Below are 14068 nucleotides of genomic sequence, written 5' to 3' on the forward strand. Positions count from 1 at the left end.
TGTCACACAGTGTTGTCAGAAAACATATTTCAGACATTAACTCTTTCCAGGGACTTAAAACAACAACCTAAGGTCCTTTGTCAAGGCTCCGTGGGTTGATTGAGCTGAGCCAGGTGCTTCTCATTCGGGGTCTCTGACAGCTGCAGTCAGATGCTGAGGGGGTGGCAGTCATCGGAGGCTGGACCAGGCCGGCACCGGGATGCTGCGCCACCTGGCGGGGCCTGGCGTGGGCCCCGTGGCAGAGGCGGGCTAGACGTCCTACACCTGACCTCTTGCACGGCCGGAGTTTTTTACAACATGGCAACTGTGTCCTGAGAGGAGCCCTCCTGTGAATGAGCTTCTCCAAAAGGCCAAGTTCAACTATTGATTTCTCATTTAAAAAAAAGAATTAGCATGTGGTTGAAATTGCATACATTTTGATAAAGACAGACTAAAAATTTTTTCCCCATGATTTAAATTTTACGTCTCAAGATAATGTACCGAGCTTTTTCTCTTTCAGGGTTCACTACGACATTTTGGTCCTCCTTTGAACGGACTTTTACTGAACTGGTTGTCCTTAGACAAGGAGGCCCCTCCTGCACGCATTTCTACCTTTAAACGTGTGTGGATGAGTGTTAACACGCGAGGCTGTATCGTCAAACAGACGCGCCGTGGGTTTCAGATCTTACCCAACCAAACGAACGACGCCAAGTCGCATGCGAGGGCAGGCGCCCGCGAAACGCCCTCTCCTGCAGGAGCGCGGACACGGGGTGTCCACGACGTCCCCTCCTTCCTGAGACAGGTTCAGGTGGGCCGGTGCGTCTCGAGCAATGTGGACAGACGCGCTCTTCTTGAAGGAAGCTGTTCGGTGTGGGGCCCCTCCGTTTCGTACTCTGATGACTGCACAGATAGAAAATGGATGTGTGACTGCCCCTTCTCCAGTCCTCCGCACCCCATCAATCTATACATTTTAATAAGCAGTGTTGAGAGATCAGGTAGCCCTGCTGAAACTGAGATTATCATCTTTGCAAGGAGCCCTGGTGGGGGCCATTCACGCTCCAGGGCACCCATGTGGGGAAGGAGGGAGTTACAGGCAGCTGCCAACACTCCCTTCCTATTTTTCAAAAATATATTTTTATTGATTTTTTTTTAGAGCGAGAGATAGAAACATTGATATGAGAGAGAAACTTCAATCGGCGGCCTCCTGCATGCCTCCCACTGGGGATGGAGCCTGAAAACCTCGCATGTGCCCTGGCCGGTTTGGCTCAGCCGTTGGAGCGTGGGCCTGCGGACCAGAGTCCCAGGTTCGGTTCCCGCTAGGGGCACGAAGGAAGGAAGGAAGGAAGGAAGGAAGGAAGGAAGGAAGGAAGGAAGGAAGGAAGGAAGAAAGGAAGAAAGAAAGAAAGAAAGAAAGAAAGAAAGAAAGAAAGAAAGAAAGAAAGAAAGAAAGAAAGAAAGAAAGAAAGAACCTCGCATGTGCCTGGATTGGGAATTGAACCAGGACTTCTCAGTCCATGGGACAATGCTTAATCCACTGAGCCACACCGGCCGACTGACACTCCCTTTCTAATACCTCAGCCAATGCCAGACTGTAGACGCCAGAGGGGAGACCTCTGTCACTAGCAGGGGACAGTGCACATGGAATGAGGAGGCTAGAACTGAAACCCCGACTCGATTTATTAGCTGTACAAGAGTCTACACCAGTTTCATCTCTCTGACCCTTCATGATCTATAATTAATGACTTAGTTGGAATTCCCCCAAAGCAGATTTTGAGGCAAGGATTTGGTGCAAGTGATTTATTTACGGGGATGAGGAGGGAGCAGGAATTCAGACAGGGCAGGGGTAAAGCCCACATGGGGTGAGTTAGTGGGTACCGCGGCCCAGGACAGTGGGGACCCTCCTCCTGCCCACGCCTACAGTGACAGCTCCCAGCTCTTCTGGGCCTGGCCCGTGCTCAGGTGTAGCACTGCTGGCCACCGTGAGAACCCCTGGAGGCAGAGAGGCTCAGGGAGCTGCGGGCAGGTGCAGGGTCTGACTGCAGGTGACCTCAGGGTGGTCTCAGGGATGACCAACAGCATCCCATCTAGTGGGATAACAATAACCTGCCTCACAAAGGAGCCGTGCCAAGTAGGTGAGCTAATGCGTGTGAAGCTGTGTAAAATGGGACACAGCCATCAAAAGTTACTTAAGACAACATGCTGAGTGAAATAAGCCGGAGACAAAAGGACAAACGCTGCAATTCACTCCTAGAGGACTGAGTCCTAGAGACGGGCAGTGGAGGGTGGCTGCCAGGGGCCGGAGGAGGGAGGATGGGGGTGTCTGATGGGGACAGAACTTCTGTTTGAGAAGATGGAGAGGTTCTGGAGACGGATGGTGGTGATGGTTATATAGCCATGGGAATACACTTAAAGCCACTGAAATGCAAACGGTTTGGTATATATATTTCACCACAGTAAAACCAGCTAGTCCTCAGACTTTCAAGGCCCTAGGTGTGATCCCTGGCCTCCTTGACAGCGCCTGGCCCAGCGATGGGCACCACACCAATAGTGCTGGTGACAAAGAAGGAAGGCAGACTCCTTCCGTCCCTCCAGGGGGCGCTGTGCTGTGCTGGCTCCGTCTCCAGCTACAGTTCACAGAAAGGTAGGAGGCTAATTAAACGATACATCTCAGACAGAGTCTGTACATTCTGGAGCAGCCCCACAGGATCCCAACGAAGCCAATGCAGAGCCCAGAGCAACCGTTTCGGACTTTGAAGGCCACACAGTGTGTGTGGCAAGGACTCACCTCTGTCCCCTTCGCACGAAAGCAGACGCTGGCGATACGTAAATGGTGAGCATGGCTGTGTTCCAGCAAAACGTTATCTACAGGCGCTGCAGTGAAATGTCATGTAATTTTCATGTGTCATAAAAATGATCGTTTTTCTTCAAACATTTAAACATATGAAAAAATACCTGGCCGGGGAGACACCATGACCACAAAGGTGGTCTTCCCGGGGCGAGACTTCTCCATTGCCCTCCGGATGTGCTGACCCCGTGATTTCCCCAAATGTGGGGAACTCGACTGCACAGTCTGTGGTAATGGGGGACCGCGTTCACGCTCCCCCCGGGGGGGAGGGGAGTGAAAAATTACTCTTAGCTGTAGCCACATGAAAACAAGTGGCAATCAGCTTGTGTGGCCACAGTCATTTATTTGCCCCTCTGGCCTAGAGTGGTTTGGGAATCCCTCTTTTGGAACTGACTTCAGTGTGGCCACAACCCGTCCATGTATGACCCTGACCTTGGCAGTGGTGGCTAGTTTCCGTTGTTTCCGGAGATGTGACTTTGCAAACAGACCAGCAGACATTCCGCCTCCAGTCTGATGAATGAGAGGCAGGAAGCTGAGAATTCCACTTCTGGGGACTGATAGGGGACCCTCGAACCCGAGGGAGAGATTTCCTGGGGGAGCTAAGTTGGCAGTGAATATAATTCCAGTTCTATGCTCAGTTGTATTTAGTCATGCCAAACTACATCCTCTGAATTCGGAGGAAATTATTGGAGTTTTTCAGAGATCAGGAATGAAATGCTCATGCATAAGCATTTGTTTTTTTTTTTATTTTTTAATTGGTTTTAGAGAGGGAGAAGTGGGGGTGGGGGGAGAAACATTGATGTGAGAGAGAAACATCAATTGGTTGCCTCCCATCCATATTCTGACCAGGAATCAAACCTGCAACATTTTCATGTACAGGACACGCAACCAACCAAGCCACACCGGCCGGGCTCTTGTCGGGCTTTTAGAAGGATGATGATCTCACATGTGGCTGTGGGTACAGCACGAATAAAGTCTACTTGCTAATGAGTTAGAAAACAGAACGTTTCTAATATTGGGCTGATCAGCACTTGCAAGCTTTGTACCACCACCACCCCAAACGAGGAGCATATGCCTTGTCCCGAGTCATGGGATGAATATTTCAGGATATTATTAGTGCAAAGGTCATCCTCACACTGATTTACTGATGTATGCTTTTGATCAAAGTGCACTCTATAGAATGATTTGCCCTCAGGCAAATGTAGAAAGCTAAAAAGATTACTTAAAACACAAAACAAAAAAACGCAGCACAATGAAACATCATTTAGAAACCCTTCAGCCTTACCAGGCTGGTGTGGCTCAGAAGACTTGGATTCCTGGTTGGATTCCTGGTCAGGGCACATGTCGGGATTTTGAGCTCGATCCCCAGTAGGGGGCGTGCAGGAGGCAGCCGATCCATGTTTCTCTCTTACATTGATGTTTCTCTCTCTCTCTCCCTTCCTTTCTCTCTAAAAAAAAAAAAAATCAATAAAAACATTAAAAAAATTGTTTTAATCCTTCAGCCTCATTGGCTCTGCTGGAGCGTGGTCCAATGCTCATGGGAAATTGAAGGTGTTCCCAAGTGCTTCCTACCTTTCTTCTTCCAAGGAGAGAGGACACCAACAAGGCCCGAGCGGTCGAGGGGCCATTTCCCTTCCTGCCACTCACTCACCCAGCCAGGGTACGACAGCGCTAACTATATTTGTGGAGGGCTGAACACCCCAAGTTTTGCCTTTTATTTCTACAAACCAAGAACAAGCACTCCCAGGAGAGTTTCAGGTTTGAAGGAAGGGCCTTCTGTTAGGCACGTGAAGTCGAAACATCACTGTTGGTTTTACACCGATGGAGCTTGTCCAGCCTGTGGCCCAGCTCAGTCCTCATGTCCAGCCGCTTCCCTGGGCCGTCCCCGAGGAAGGGGCAGAAGCTGCACAGCCCGTCTCGCAGTCCTGCGGGCTCTGTCTTTCCCGCCAGACCTTATCCCCAGCTTTCAATCCTTTTCCTTGTTTGTCCTCAAGCTGGGTGAACTGAAAGGGCGCAGACGAGGCCAGGAGGGCAAACGAGGTTGAGAAGCACAGCCAGACTCGGGTGTCTGGGTCCGTGCACGCTCCCTGCACAGATCACGGCGCTCTGGGGACCGGAAGGGAATGACGATACTGGGCCAGTGGCCTGGGAGACGTGATGGTCTCTCCTGTCTCTGGGGTTACAAGAGATGACCCGAGAGACCAGTGGTGCTCATTAAAGCTGGCCCAGGTTCAGTAAAGGGACCGACGAGGCAGGATATTGATGTCTTAGGAGCCTCTGCCGGATGACTGAGATTTCTACAGGTTAACTTTTCTCAGAAGGTGTCCTCAGGGAGAACCCAGCCCCCTCGGTCACAGCCTGGAATGACAGCGGAAGTTGACCCAGAGAAAGGTCCCCACTCCAGGCCCGAGTGGCCCCTGGACTGGTTCCTAGTCCACGGTGAGAGCAGACTAAGAGGAAGTGTTGAGAAAATGTTATAGTACATTTCATGTGTGTTGAATCTAATAATTAAAATATTGGACTTGTATGTTGTATGACTTCACTTTTTATTTCATTTTCCAACTCATTGATTTTTATTATATTTTTTTGGGGGGGGGGAAGGTCTGCAATGGATTGGAAATAAAAAATGGGAAGTATCCTTGTCACGGCTTGTTGGGAAGCCCTGCTCTGGGGTCTGTGACCTTGGTCTTGATTTCCTCTCCTGTCTCTTCCTGGGGAGTGGAGCGTCCCTGGGAAGGCGTGCTATTGTATCGTGTTGTCATGTATTATATCGCACAACCCTGTGTTGTGCTGTGTTGTGTTGTGCTGTGCTGTGATGTGCTAGGTCTAAGAGAAGTGGGCATCGGTGACGGAAAGACTGGCAAGGTCTGGAGCTGCCATCGGGATGCTGAGCTGCCGCACCAGGCAGATGCAGCCAGGTTGTGGTTGTTGATGTGCCCACAGCGCCATCGTCTGGACCCCACCCGGAGGCTGAGCTGTCACTGCCTCTGCAGACCCCGCAATTACATTCAAATCACTTATTTGTCCAGGCAGTGTCCTGAGCAAGAGTGCAGTTGGCAATGCCAAATTTACACACACCCAGGCTGCTGCGGGACAGGCAGAGGACGTGCCCACGCCCCTCCCTCCCCTTGTGCAACACTCCAAAACGACACGCGCCCCTCACGGCCCATGCCTCTGGCTGCCCGGCATTCCACACACGCCCCTGTCCCCACCTGGGAGTTCCCCCACTTCCTCTGCTCACGTCCCCCCCCCCCCCCAGCTCCGAGTCCGGGATATCTAGGCGCCATCCATTTTCCTGCCTTGGAAACCTTCCTCTGGGTTTAGAGAGAAGCAATGAAATAGAAAACCCTGAAAGGGAGGAAACCACAGGGTAGCAAAATTAGCTTCTGAAAAAATTAAGATATTTTCCATTCCACGTACGTTCTGTGGAACATCCATCTGCACAGCTAAGATGACGTAACCTATGGTACAGTCTTTGCACGATCCACGTGGGAATGAGTTGATGATATGAACATTATAGGAGTGTAAAGTTCAGCACAGGGGATCCGGGATGGGCTGTGGTATTGTCATAACTGTGTACTAGACTGGCCACTTTGTAAGCTGTGTAAATATCTCATCACTGTCCTGTATGCCTGAAACGAATATAACATTGTATGTCAACTGCAATTTTAAAAATATTTAAAAATTATATACAAGCAGGCTGTCTATATGTTTTTTTCAATTCCATGATGCTTACAGGAAACGAAGGGGACAAACTTTCTTACTTTTTTTTTTTTTTTTTATCCTCACCCGAGGACATTTTTCCATTTTTTGTTCAGATAGAGTGGGAGGGAGAGAGAGAGAGAGAAACATCGACGTGAAAGGGACACATCGAGTGGCTGCCACCCGCACGACCGACCAGGGCCGGGGACAAACTGCAACCAAGGTACGCGCCCCCAGCGGGAACCGAACCCGGGTCTCTCAGGACCGCAGGCCGACTCTCTAACCTCTGAGCCAAACTGTCCAGGGCCAAACTTTCTTACTTTTTCTAGAACCTTGGGTACGTGGGGGACTCCTTGTGTTTTAAACAGAAGGGGGCGATGTTTTGTGCAGTGATCTCTCTGGGAACGAGACCCACTGGCCATGGCTGTGAACCTCCCTCTGCGTGACCAGCGATTCCTGCTTGTGAGGTGGGGACTAACGCTGCCAGCTCCGGTGGCTGTCCCCCACTTGCCGGCTCTCCCCTCGGGGCTTCGCGTGTGTATCATTTAACACACACCACTGGAGAAGAACATGCTGTTGTTATCTCCAGTGCCCCAAAACTAGTGGTGGAGCCAGACTCAATATTCGTGTCTGTCCCTGGGGACTGAAGACTCACTTTCCCTGTTACTCCCGAAAAGGAAGCGCAGACCTTTGTGGTCACTGGATGACCGGAGGGGCCTGGGGAGCGTTAGGATGTTCCCTCAGCTTGCTGTCTTCAGAGCGAAGTAGTGCAGAGCTGAGCTCTGGCCGTCGTGGCGCCTTCGTGGTTCCCGTCTTCCCCCTCCAGCTCGGCTGCTCCGCGTGGTCTTTGGGGTCCACTCCAGCCGGAGAGGGACCGGGGGCTGCTGCGGCGGACTCTGCACGGCTGCACGGCCCCGGCCTGCGGCGGCACCAGAGGAGCCGGGGAAGCGGGAACCTCGCTTGGAGCCTGCGTTCCGGTTCTAGGGCCTCCGGACACTCCTGCCCTGTGGGCGGTCTCACCGTGTGGTCCTTCCTCCTGCAGATGGGTCCTGGGGACTGTGCCTCGACGGAGTGCTCCGGTCGCAGCGAGCCGGGGGCACGGAGCGGAAACGATGACAGGGGCCAGAAAGGCCAAGGGCAGTGCTAAGGCGTCTTGAGAAGAGTAGGAGAGGAGGTAGAAGATGAGACATAAGGCTAAAGGATGTGGCAAAATGCCCGAGCTCATGAACTAAGAGGAATGCAACCGGCTTGAGAAACATAGGAATTAAGATTTTACAAGATTGTCCATGAAAATAAATTATGTAATAATTAGCAGGAATCCACATCTTCTTTCATTCAAGAACGTAAACCTTTTTAAACAAAGAAAAGGTCCTATGGAGTACTATGCAGCTATAAGAAAGAGAGATCATTTACCCCTTGAGACGACATGGAGGGACCTGGAGCGTATTATGCTGAGCAAAATAAGCCACTCAGAGGAAGGCAAGTATCACATGATCTCACTTATTTGTGGAATCTAATGAACAAATTAAACTGGTGAATGAAATAGATCCAGAGACGTGGAAGTAGGAAACAGACTGACCAACCTTAGAGGGAAGGAGCGTAGAGGGTGGGAACAGAGAAACCAAAGAACTTACACACACAACCGATGGACACAGACGACAATGTGGGGAAGGCGAGGGGGTGGGAGCAGGGAGGAGGGGGTCGAAGGCAGAAAAAGAGGGACCTCTGCAATACTTTCAACAATAATGATTTAAATAAATAAATGTACAAAAAGAAAAAGTCTTTATGTACCCTACCCCCTCCCAGTTTTGGAGCTCCTTCCTTCTGTGGAATGATCCAGACCAGGGTCCCCCTCCTTTTACCCTCAGCGGCAGGTCTCCAGAGAGGCCGACAGCTCGGCCTCCCCACTGCAGACGGGACAAAGGACGCTTTCATACACGGCAGCAAGGCCTCTTTCCCCGGCGCCCCCAGGCCCTGCCCCAGCCACCAGGGCTCCAACCCCACACCTGCACCCACCGCGGGGGACACTTCCTCTCCGCCCGCTCCTGCAGTTACCGCTCGTCACACGGCGTGCCACATAATATGCGCTTGTTCCTGTGCAACAACGACGCCAGTCTGTGGTCTGCAGCTACCCTCGCGGAGCGCCGCGTCCAGGATTCCCCAGCCGCCTTCCTGTACTTTCCTGACGAAGGCGCCCTTCGGAGACACACCGCACTGCACGCCCTCTACACAGTGGCTGCGGTTTTCATTCATTCATTCATTCATTCATTCATTCATTCATTCATTCATTTTTATCCTCGCCCGAGGACATTTTTCGATATTTTGTTCAGATAGAGTGGGAGGGAGAGAGAGAGAGAGAAACATCGACGTGAAAGGGACACATCGAGTGGCTGCCACCCACACGACCCAACCAGGGCCGGGGACAAACTGCAACCGAGGTACATGCCCTTAGCGGGAACCGAACCCAGGTCTCTCTGCACCGCAGGCCGACGATCTAACCACTGAGCCAAACCGGCCAGGGCTACTTATTTATTTTTAATCCTCACCTGAGGATATTTTTTCATTTATCTTCAGAGTGGGAGGGAGAGAGAGAGAGGGAGAGAGAAACATCAACTGGCTGCCTCTCACACGACCCGACCAGGGCCAGGGACGAACCGCAACTGAGGCTTGTGCCCTTGATGGGAATCTTGCCCATGACCTATTGGTCCTCGGGCTGATGCTCTAAGTGCTGAGCCAACTGGCCAGGGCCGCAGTGATTGGTTGATTGTTTTTTATCCTCACCTGAGGACTTTTTTTTTTTTGCATTTATCTTCAGATAGAGTGGGAGGGAGAGGGAGGAAGAAAGAGAGAAAGAAACATCGACGTGAAAGGGACACAGGTGGTTGTCACCCACACGACTCCAACCGGGGCTGGGCACAAACTGCAACCGAGGTACGTGCCCTTAGTGGGAACCGAACCTGGGTCTCCGTGGTCCGCGGGCCGACACTCTAACCACTGAGCAGACCAGCCAGGGCTGCAGTTCTTGTTTTAAACGGGAAAGGCTGTGGAGAGGCTCCTCCCGTGCCTGGGCGGCTTTCTCTCGGGAGGTACGACTTCCGTCAAGGTGGCCGTAGGTAAGCGGTCTCACATCCTCCCACAACTGCATGGGAATTGTGTACAAGCCACAGAACAGCCGTCACTCAGCACCGCCTGACATCCAGTGCGTAGAAGTCCTACAGCTACGAGACCGAAGACGCGGCCACGTGGAGACTGGTGGGAGGCGGAGGGGACGGGCTGGTCCCACTCCCACGTGTGGCGGATAAAAACCAAGAGGGACACCTCGGCTGGGAAGGTCCTCCCTGAGGAGTGAGGGGTCCCCGTCCCACACCAGGCACCCAGCTCAGGGTTCCAGTGCCAGGAAGAGAATCCCCGAACTTCTGGCTGGAAAACCAGCGGGAACTGAGGCTCAGGGAGGCTGAGGCAGCTGGAGCCCCAGGCAGCGCCTCTTAAAGGGCCCGCGCAAGGACTTACTTGGACTTGCTCCTTCTGGGCTCCAGTGTTGGGCAGACAGCTTGAAAAGCACCAGAGACACACGGGGAAGAACTGAGTTGTCTGGCATTGGGGTGAGAGCTGGAGAGGCAGCTTTCTCCCGGACAGACGTGCTGGTGGAGGCCTTTGTTCCTTTGGTGAGCTCTTCCCCCGTGGGGTTGGCAGACAGGCACCGTATCTGGGACTCCAGTACCTGACTCACATTGTTTGCCCCTCCCTGGTTATTCCCTCAGGTCCTGCCCCACCCAATTTTGGGCCCACCCAAGCTGTTTCCAATGGCTTTACCATAGGAATGGCCTGTCCCAGCTCATGCTTCGGATTTTCCTATAATCTCCCAAACAAGCAGCATCTGGCCTCGGTGAGCCCCATACCTCTTGCTAAGTGTCCCCAGGCCCAGCACTAGCAGCAGCCAGCCTTGCTTCACAGCTTGGCTGTACCTGGGCACCTCCAAGAACAGCACAAGAAGCAGCCATCGGCAGATAGCTTTGTAGCTTATGTCTGGTGGCCCTGGGCAGAACACAGGCAGTGGGTGACCTTGGCCTGCACCTCCTGGGAGTGCCCAGAGCCAACACACCCAGTGGACAGCTTCAGACTACGTTGAAGCACCATGACCCAACCATTTCCACAAGCAACACACTCAAGGGGTGAACTCAATGGGTACCAGAGCCCTGCCGAAGGAAGTCTTGTTCTGTGGGGTGGGCCCCTGCACTGCTGACCCTCCTAGTGGTCAGAGATCGGTGCTCAGTGGTCACAGCCACACCGTGCAGCTGATCAGCCTGAGTAAATCCCTCCTATTGATGTGACAACAGCAATCAAGACTCAATTGCAGCTGAAGGGTGTAAAGTCCACACAGGGGGTGCACCTCAAGGGCCCACCTGGGGTGACCAGGGAGGCTGTGCCACTGGACCCTACAGGACACCCACTACAATAGGCTACCCTACCAAGCCTAGGAGATGTAGCAGCTCTTCCTAATACATAGAAACATGCATAGGGAGGCAGCCAAAATGAGGAGACAAAGAAACATGTCCCAAATGGAAGAAAGAAAAAAAAAAAAGAACAAAACTCCAGGAAAATAACTAAATAAAATAGAGATAAGCAATCTAACAGATGCAGAGTTCAAAAGTTATAAGGATGCTCAAGGAACTTAGTGAGGACCTCAAGAGCAAAAAAAAGGACCAGTCAAAAATGAAGGGTGTTTAAAAAAAATGCACTAACTGAAATAAAGAGTAATTTACAGGGAAGAAATAGTAGAGTAGGTGAAGCCAAGAAGCAAACCATCGAATTGGAATATAAGGAAGCAAAAAACACCCAATCAGTACAGCAAAAAGAAAAAATCCCCCCCAAAATGAGCATAGTGTAAGGAGCCTCTAGGACAACTTCAAGTGTACCACGATTTACATCACTGGGATGCTGGAAGGAGAAGAGAGAGAACAGAAATTAAAAACCTATTTGAAAAAATAATGACAGAAAACTTTCCTACCTTGGTGAAGGAAACAGACATACAAGTCCAAGAAGCACAGAGAGTCCCAGACAAGATGAACCCAAAGAGGCCCACACCAAGACACATCATAATTAAAATGCAAAACGTTAAAGACAAAGAGAGAATCTTAAAAGCAGCAAGAGAAACGCAGATAGTTACCTACAAGTGAGTTCCCATAAGACTGTCAGCTGATTTCTCAAGAGAAACTTTGCAGGCCAGAAGGGAGTGGCAAGAAATATTCAAAGTGATGAAAAGCAAGGACCTACAACCAAGATTACTCTATCCTGCAAAGCTGTCATTTAAAATCAATAGACATATAAAGAGCTTACCACTTAAAACAAAACAAAAAAAAACCTAAAAAAGTTCATCACCACCAAACCAGTATTATATGAAATGTTGAAGGGTCTTCCTCAAGAAGAAGGAGAAGGAGAAGAAGAAGAAAAATATGAACAATAAAATGGCAATAAATACATATCTATCAACAATTGAATCCACAAACAAAATGAACAAGCAGAACAGAAACAGACTCATAGATATAGAGAACTTTTTGTTGGTTGCCAGTTGGGAGAGGGGTTTGAGGGGATGGGTGAAAAAGGTGAAGGGAGCCCGGCCAGTGTGGCTCAGTGGTTGAGTGTTGATCCACGCACCAAGAGGTCACCATTTTGATTCCAGTTCAATTCCCAGTCAGGACACTTGCCCAGGTTGTGGGCCAAATTGCTGGTGGGAGGGCATACAGGAGGCGGCCAGTCGATGTTCTCTCTCATCAATGTTTCTATCTCTCCCTCCCTCTCCCTTCCTCTTTCTCTAACATCAATAAAGAAAAAAAAATTTTTTTAAAGGTGAATGGATTAAGAAGTACAAATTGTTTGTTAGACTGAGGAACCTCAGAGGGAAGTGAGGAGGGGGTGGGAGTGGGGGTCAACGGGGGAAAAAGAGGGGACACCTGGAATACTTTCAACAATAAAGGTGAGTTAAAAACAAGACTTTCTCTTGGGCATGTACTTAGAAGTAGGATTGCTGACTCATATTTACAAAACAATAGCAAAGTGTTTTCTGATGTGGGGCAGTTCAGGTGGGAAGAAGCAACTCACCCCCCCTCCCCCAATACCTGGTCCACCTGATCCTCTGTGCATGGCTCAGTCAGTGCCAGTCTGAGGGCGTAAAAGGGTATATTATTGTAGACTTAATGTGCATTTACCAGAATGGTAAAGAGGTGGATTAGAGTCAACCCTTAATCCCATGACTGGTGTCCTCAGAAGAGAGCCATGTGAGGACACGCAGACCGGGGACCATGGCCATGTGAGACAGAAGCAGAAATTGGAGATGTGTCTCCAAGCCAAGGAACTCCGAAGATGGCCAGCAACCACCAGGAGCTAGGAAGACTCAAGGAAGGAATCGTCTCTGGCTTCAGAGAGAGCATGGCCCTGACGGCACCTTGGATTTTCTTCCTCTGGCCAAATTCTAAATCTCTCCGGTAAGTCTTAATTGACCTTAATTACTTAAACTGCTTTAATCACTATAGCCTCATACACCTCTTGATATCTGATTGGGGAATTCCGTCTCCCCATTCATTTTATTGGGCTGATAATGCTCTGCCCAAATCTCTTCAGGTTCTTTTATGTTCTCCATCTCATCACCAGTTTTTCCTGGGGACAATTCCCAGCACATCACCCGCATCCCTGCACATGCGCGTTTCAGGGTCTTCGGGGAACCAACTACTTCAAAGCTTTGGTCGCCCACAGACATTTTAGAGGGGCTTTTCCAGCTGCATGAAAATCCTGTTGTGATTTTGTTCGTTTTTGAATAGAATATATAGACCAGTTTTGGGGGAGAATGATGCCCTTATGACATTAAATATTTTTTACACATGAATATAAAACATTTTTTTTTTTAACTTGTAAGTCTTTTTTAGTGTCTTTTAACGGCGGTTTTATAATTTTCTGAGTAGTGGTCTTGCACATATTTTTATTAGATTTATGTCCAGGAACCCTTTAGCTTGGGTCGCTGTTGTAAATCATGGAGGCTTTGTTTTGTTTTAATTTTGCTTCCCAACTGTTGCTATAGAAATGCAATAGATTTTTCACTCTTGGTCCTTTTGTTTTTGGTATGCCTGGAAATGGTTGGCTGAATTCTGAACACTGTATGTGAGGAATGTGTGTTGGGAGCCTTTTGCCAATCTAGTGAAGACTACAGACTTCTTAGAAGAATATTTTTAAATGCAGATAATAAAATGCATGGGATTGCAAAGAAGCCAGTTACACTGAACTGCAACGCATAGGCCCTGGGGGGCCATGGACCCCAGATTAGGAGCCGCGTAGAAGTTCTGGGTGATGGCGTCTCCTGAGACAGTGTCTGCTGCAAACTTTGGTCAGGCAGAAAGAGCAGAGTTTGGTCCCCTTAATGCAGTCGTGAGCAGACTTGATTTGAGGCTGAACTGAGGCTTTGGAATGCTTTGTCTGTCTCTGGTTTGCGCTCCTCGGCCAGGGCGCACCCCTCCATGAGTCCCAGATAGGGACTTACGTTAGGATTAGATA

The 14068-nt window shown here is 50.1% G+C and overlaps 1 non-coding gene across 1 annotated transcript; it reads left to right on the forward strand.

Annotated features, from left to right (window-relative positions):
• Window positions 1–2923: 2923 nt before the first annotated feature.
• Window positions 2924–3086, forward strand: LOC118622153. Its single transcript, XR_004957969.1, has one exon. It is a non-coding gene; the product is annotated as a U1 spliceosomal RNA (small nuclear RNA).
• The last annotated feature ends 10982 nt before the right edge of the window (window positions 3087–14068 follow it).

The sequence above is a fragment of the Molossus molossus genome, unplaced genomic scaffold (genome assembly GCF_014108415.1).
Source record: "Molossus molossus isolate mMolMol1 unplaced genomic scaffold, mMolMol1.p scaffold_m16_p_8, whole genome shotgun sequence".
In the NCBI taxonomy this organism is placed as follows: domain Eukaryota; kingdom Metazoa; phylum Chordata; class Mammalia; order Chiroptera; family Molossidae; genus Molossus; species Molossus molossus.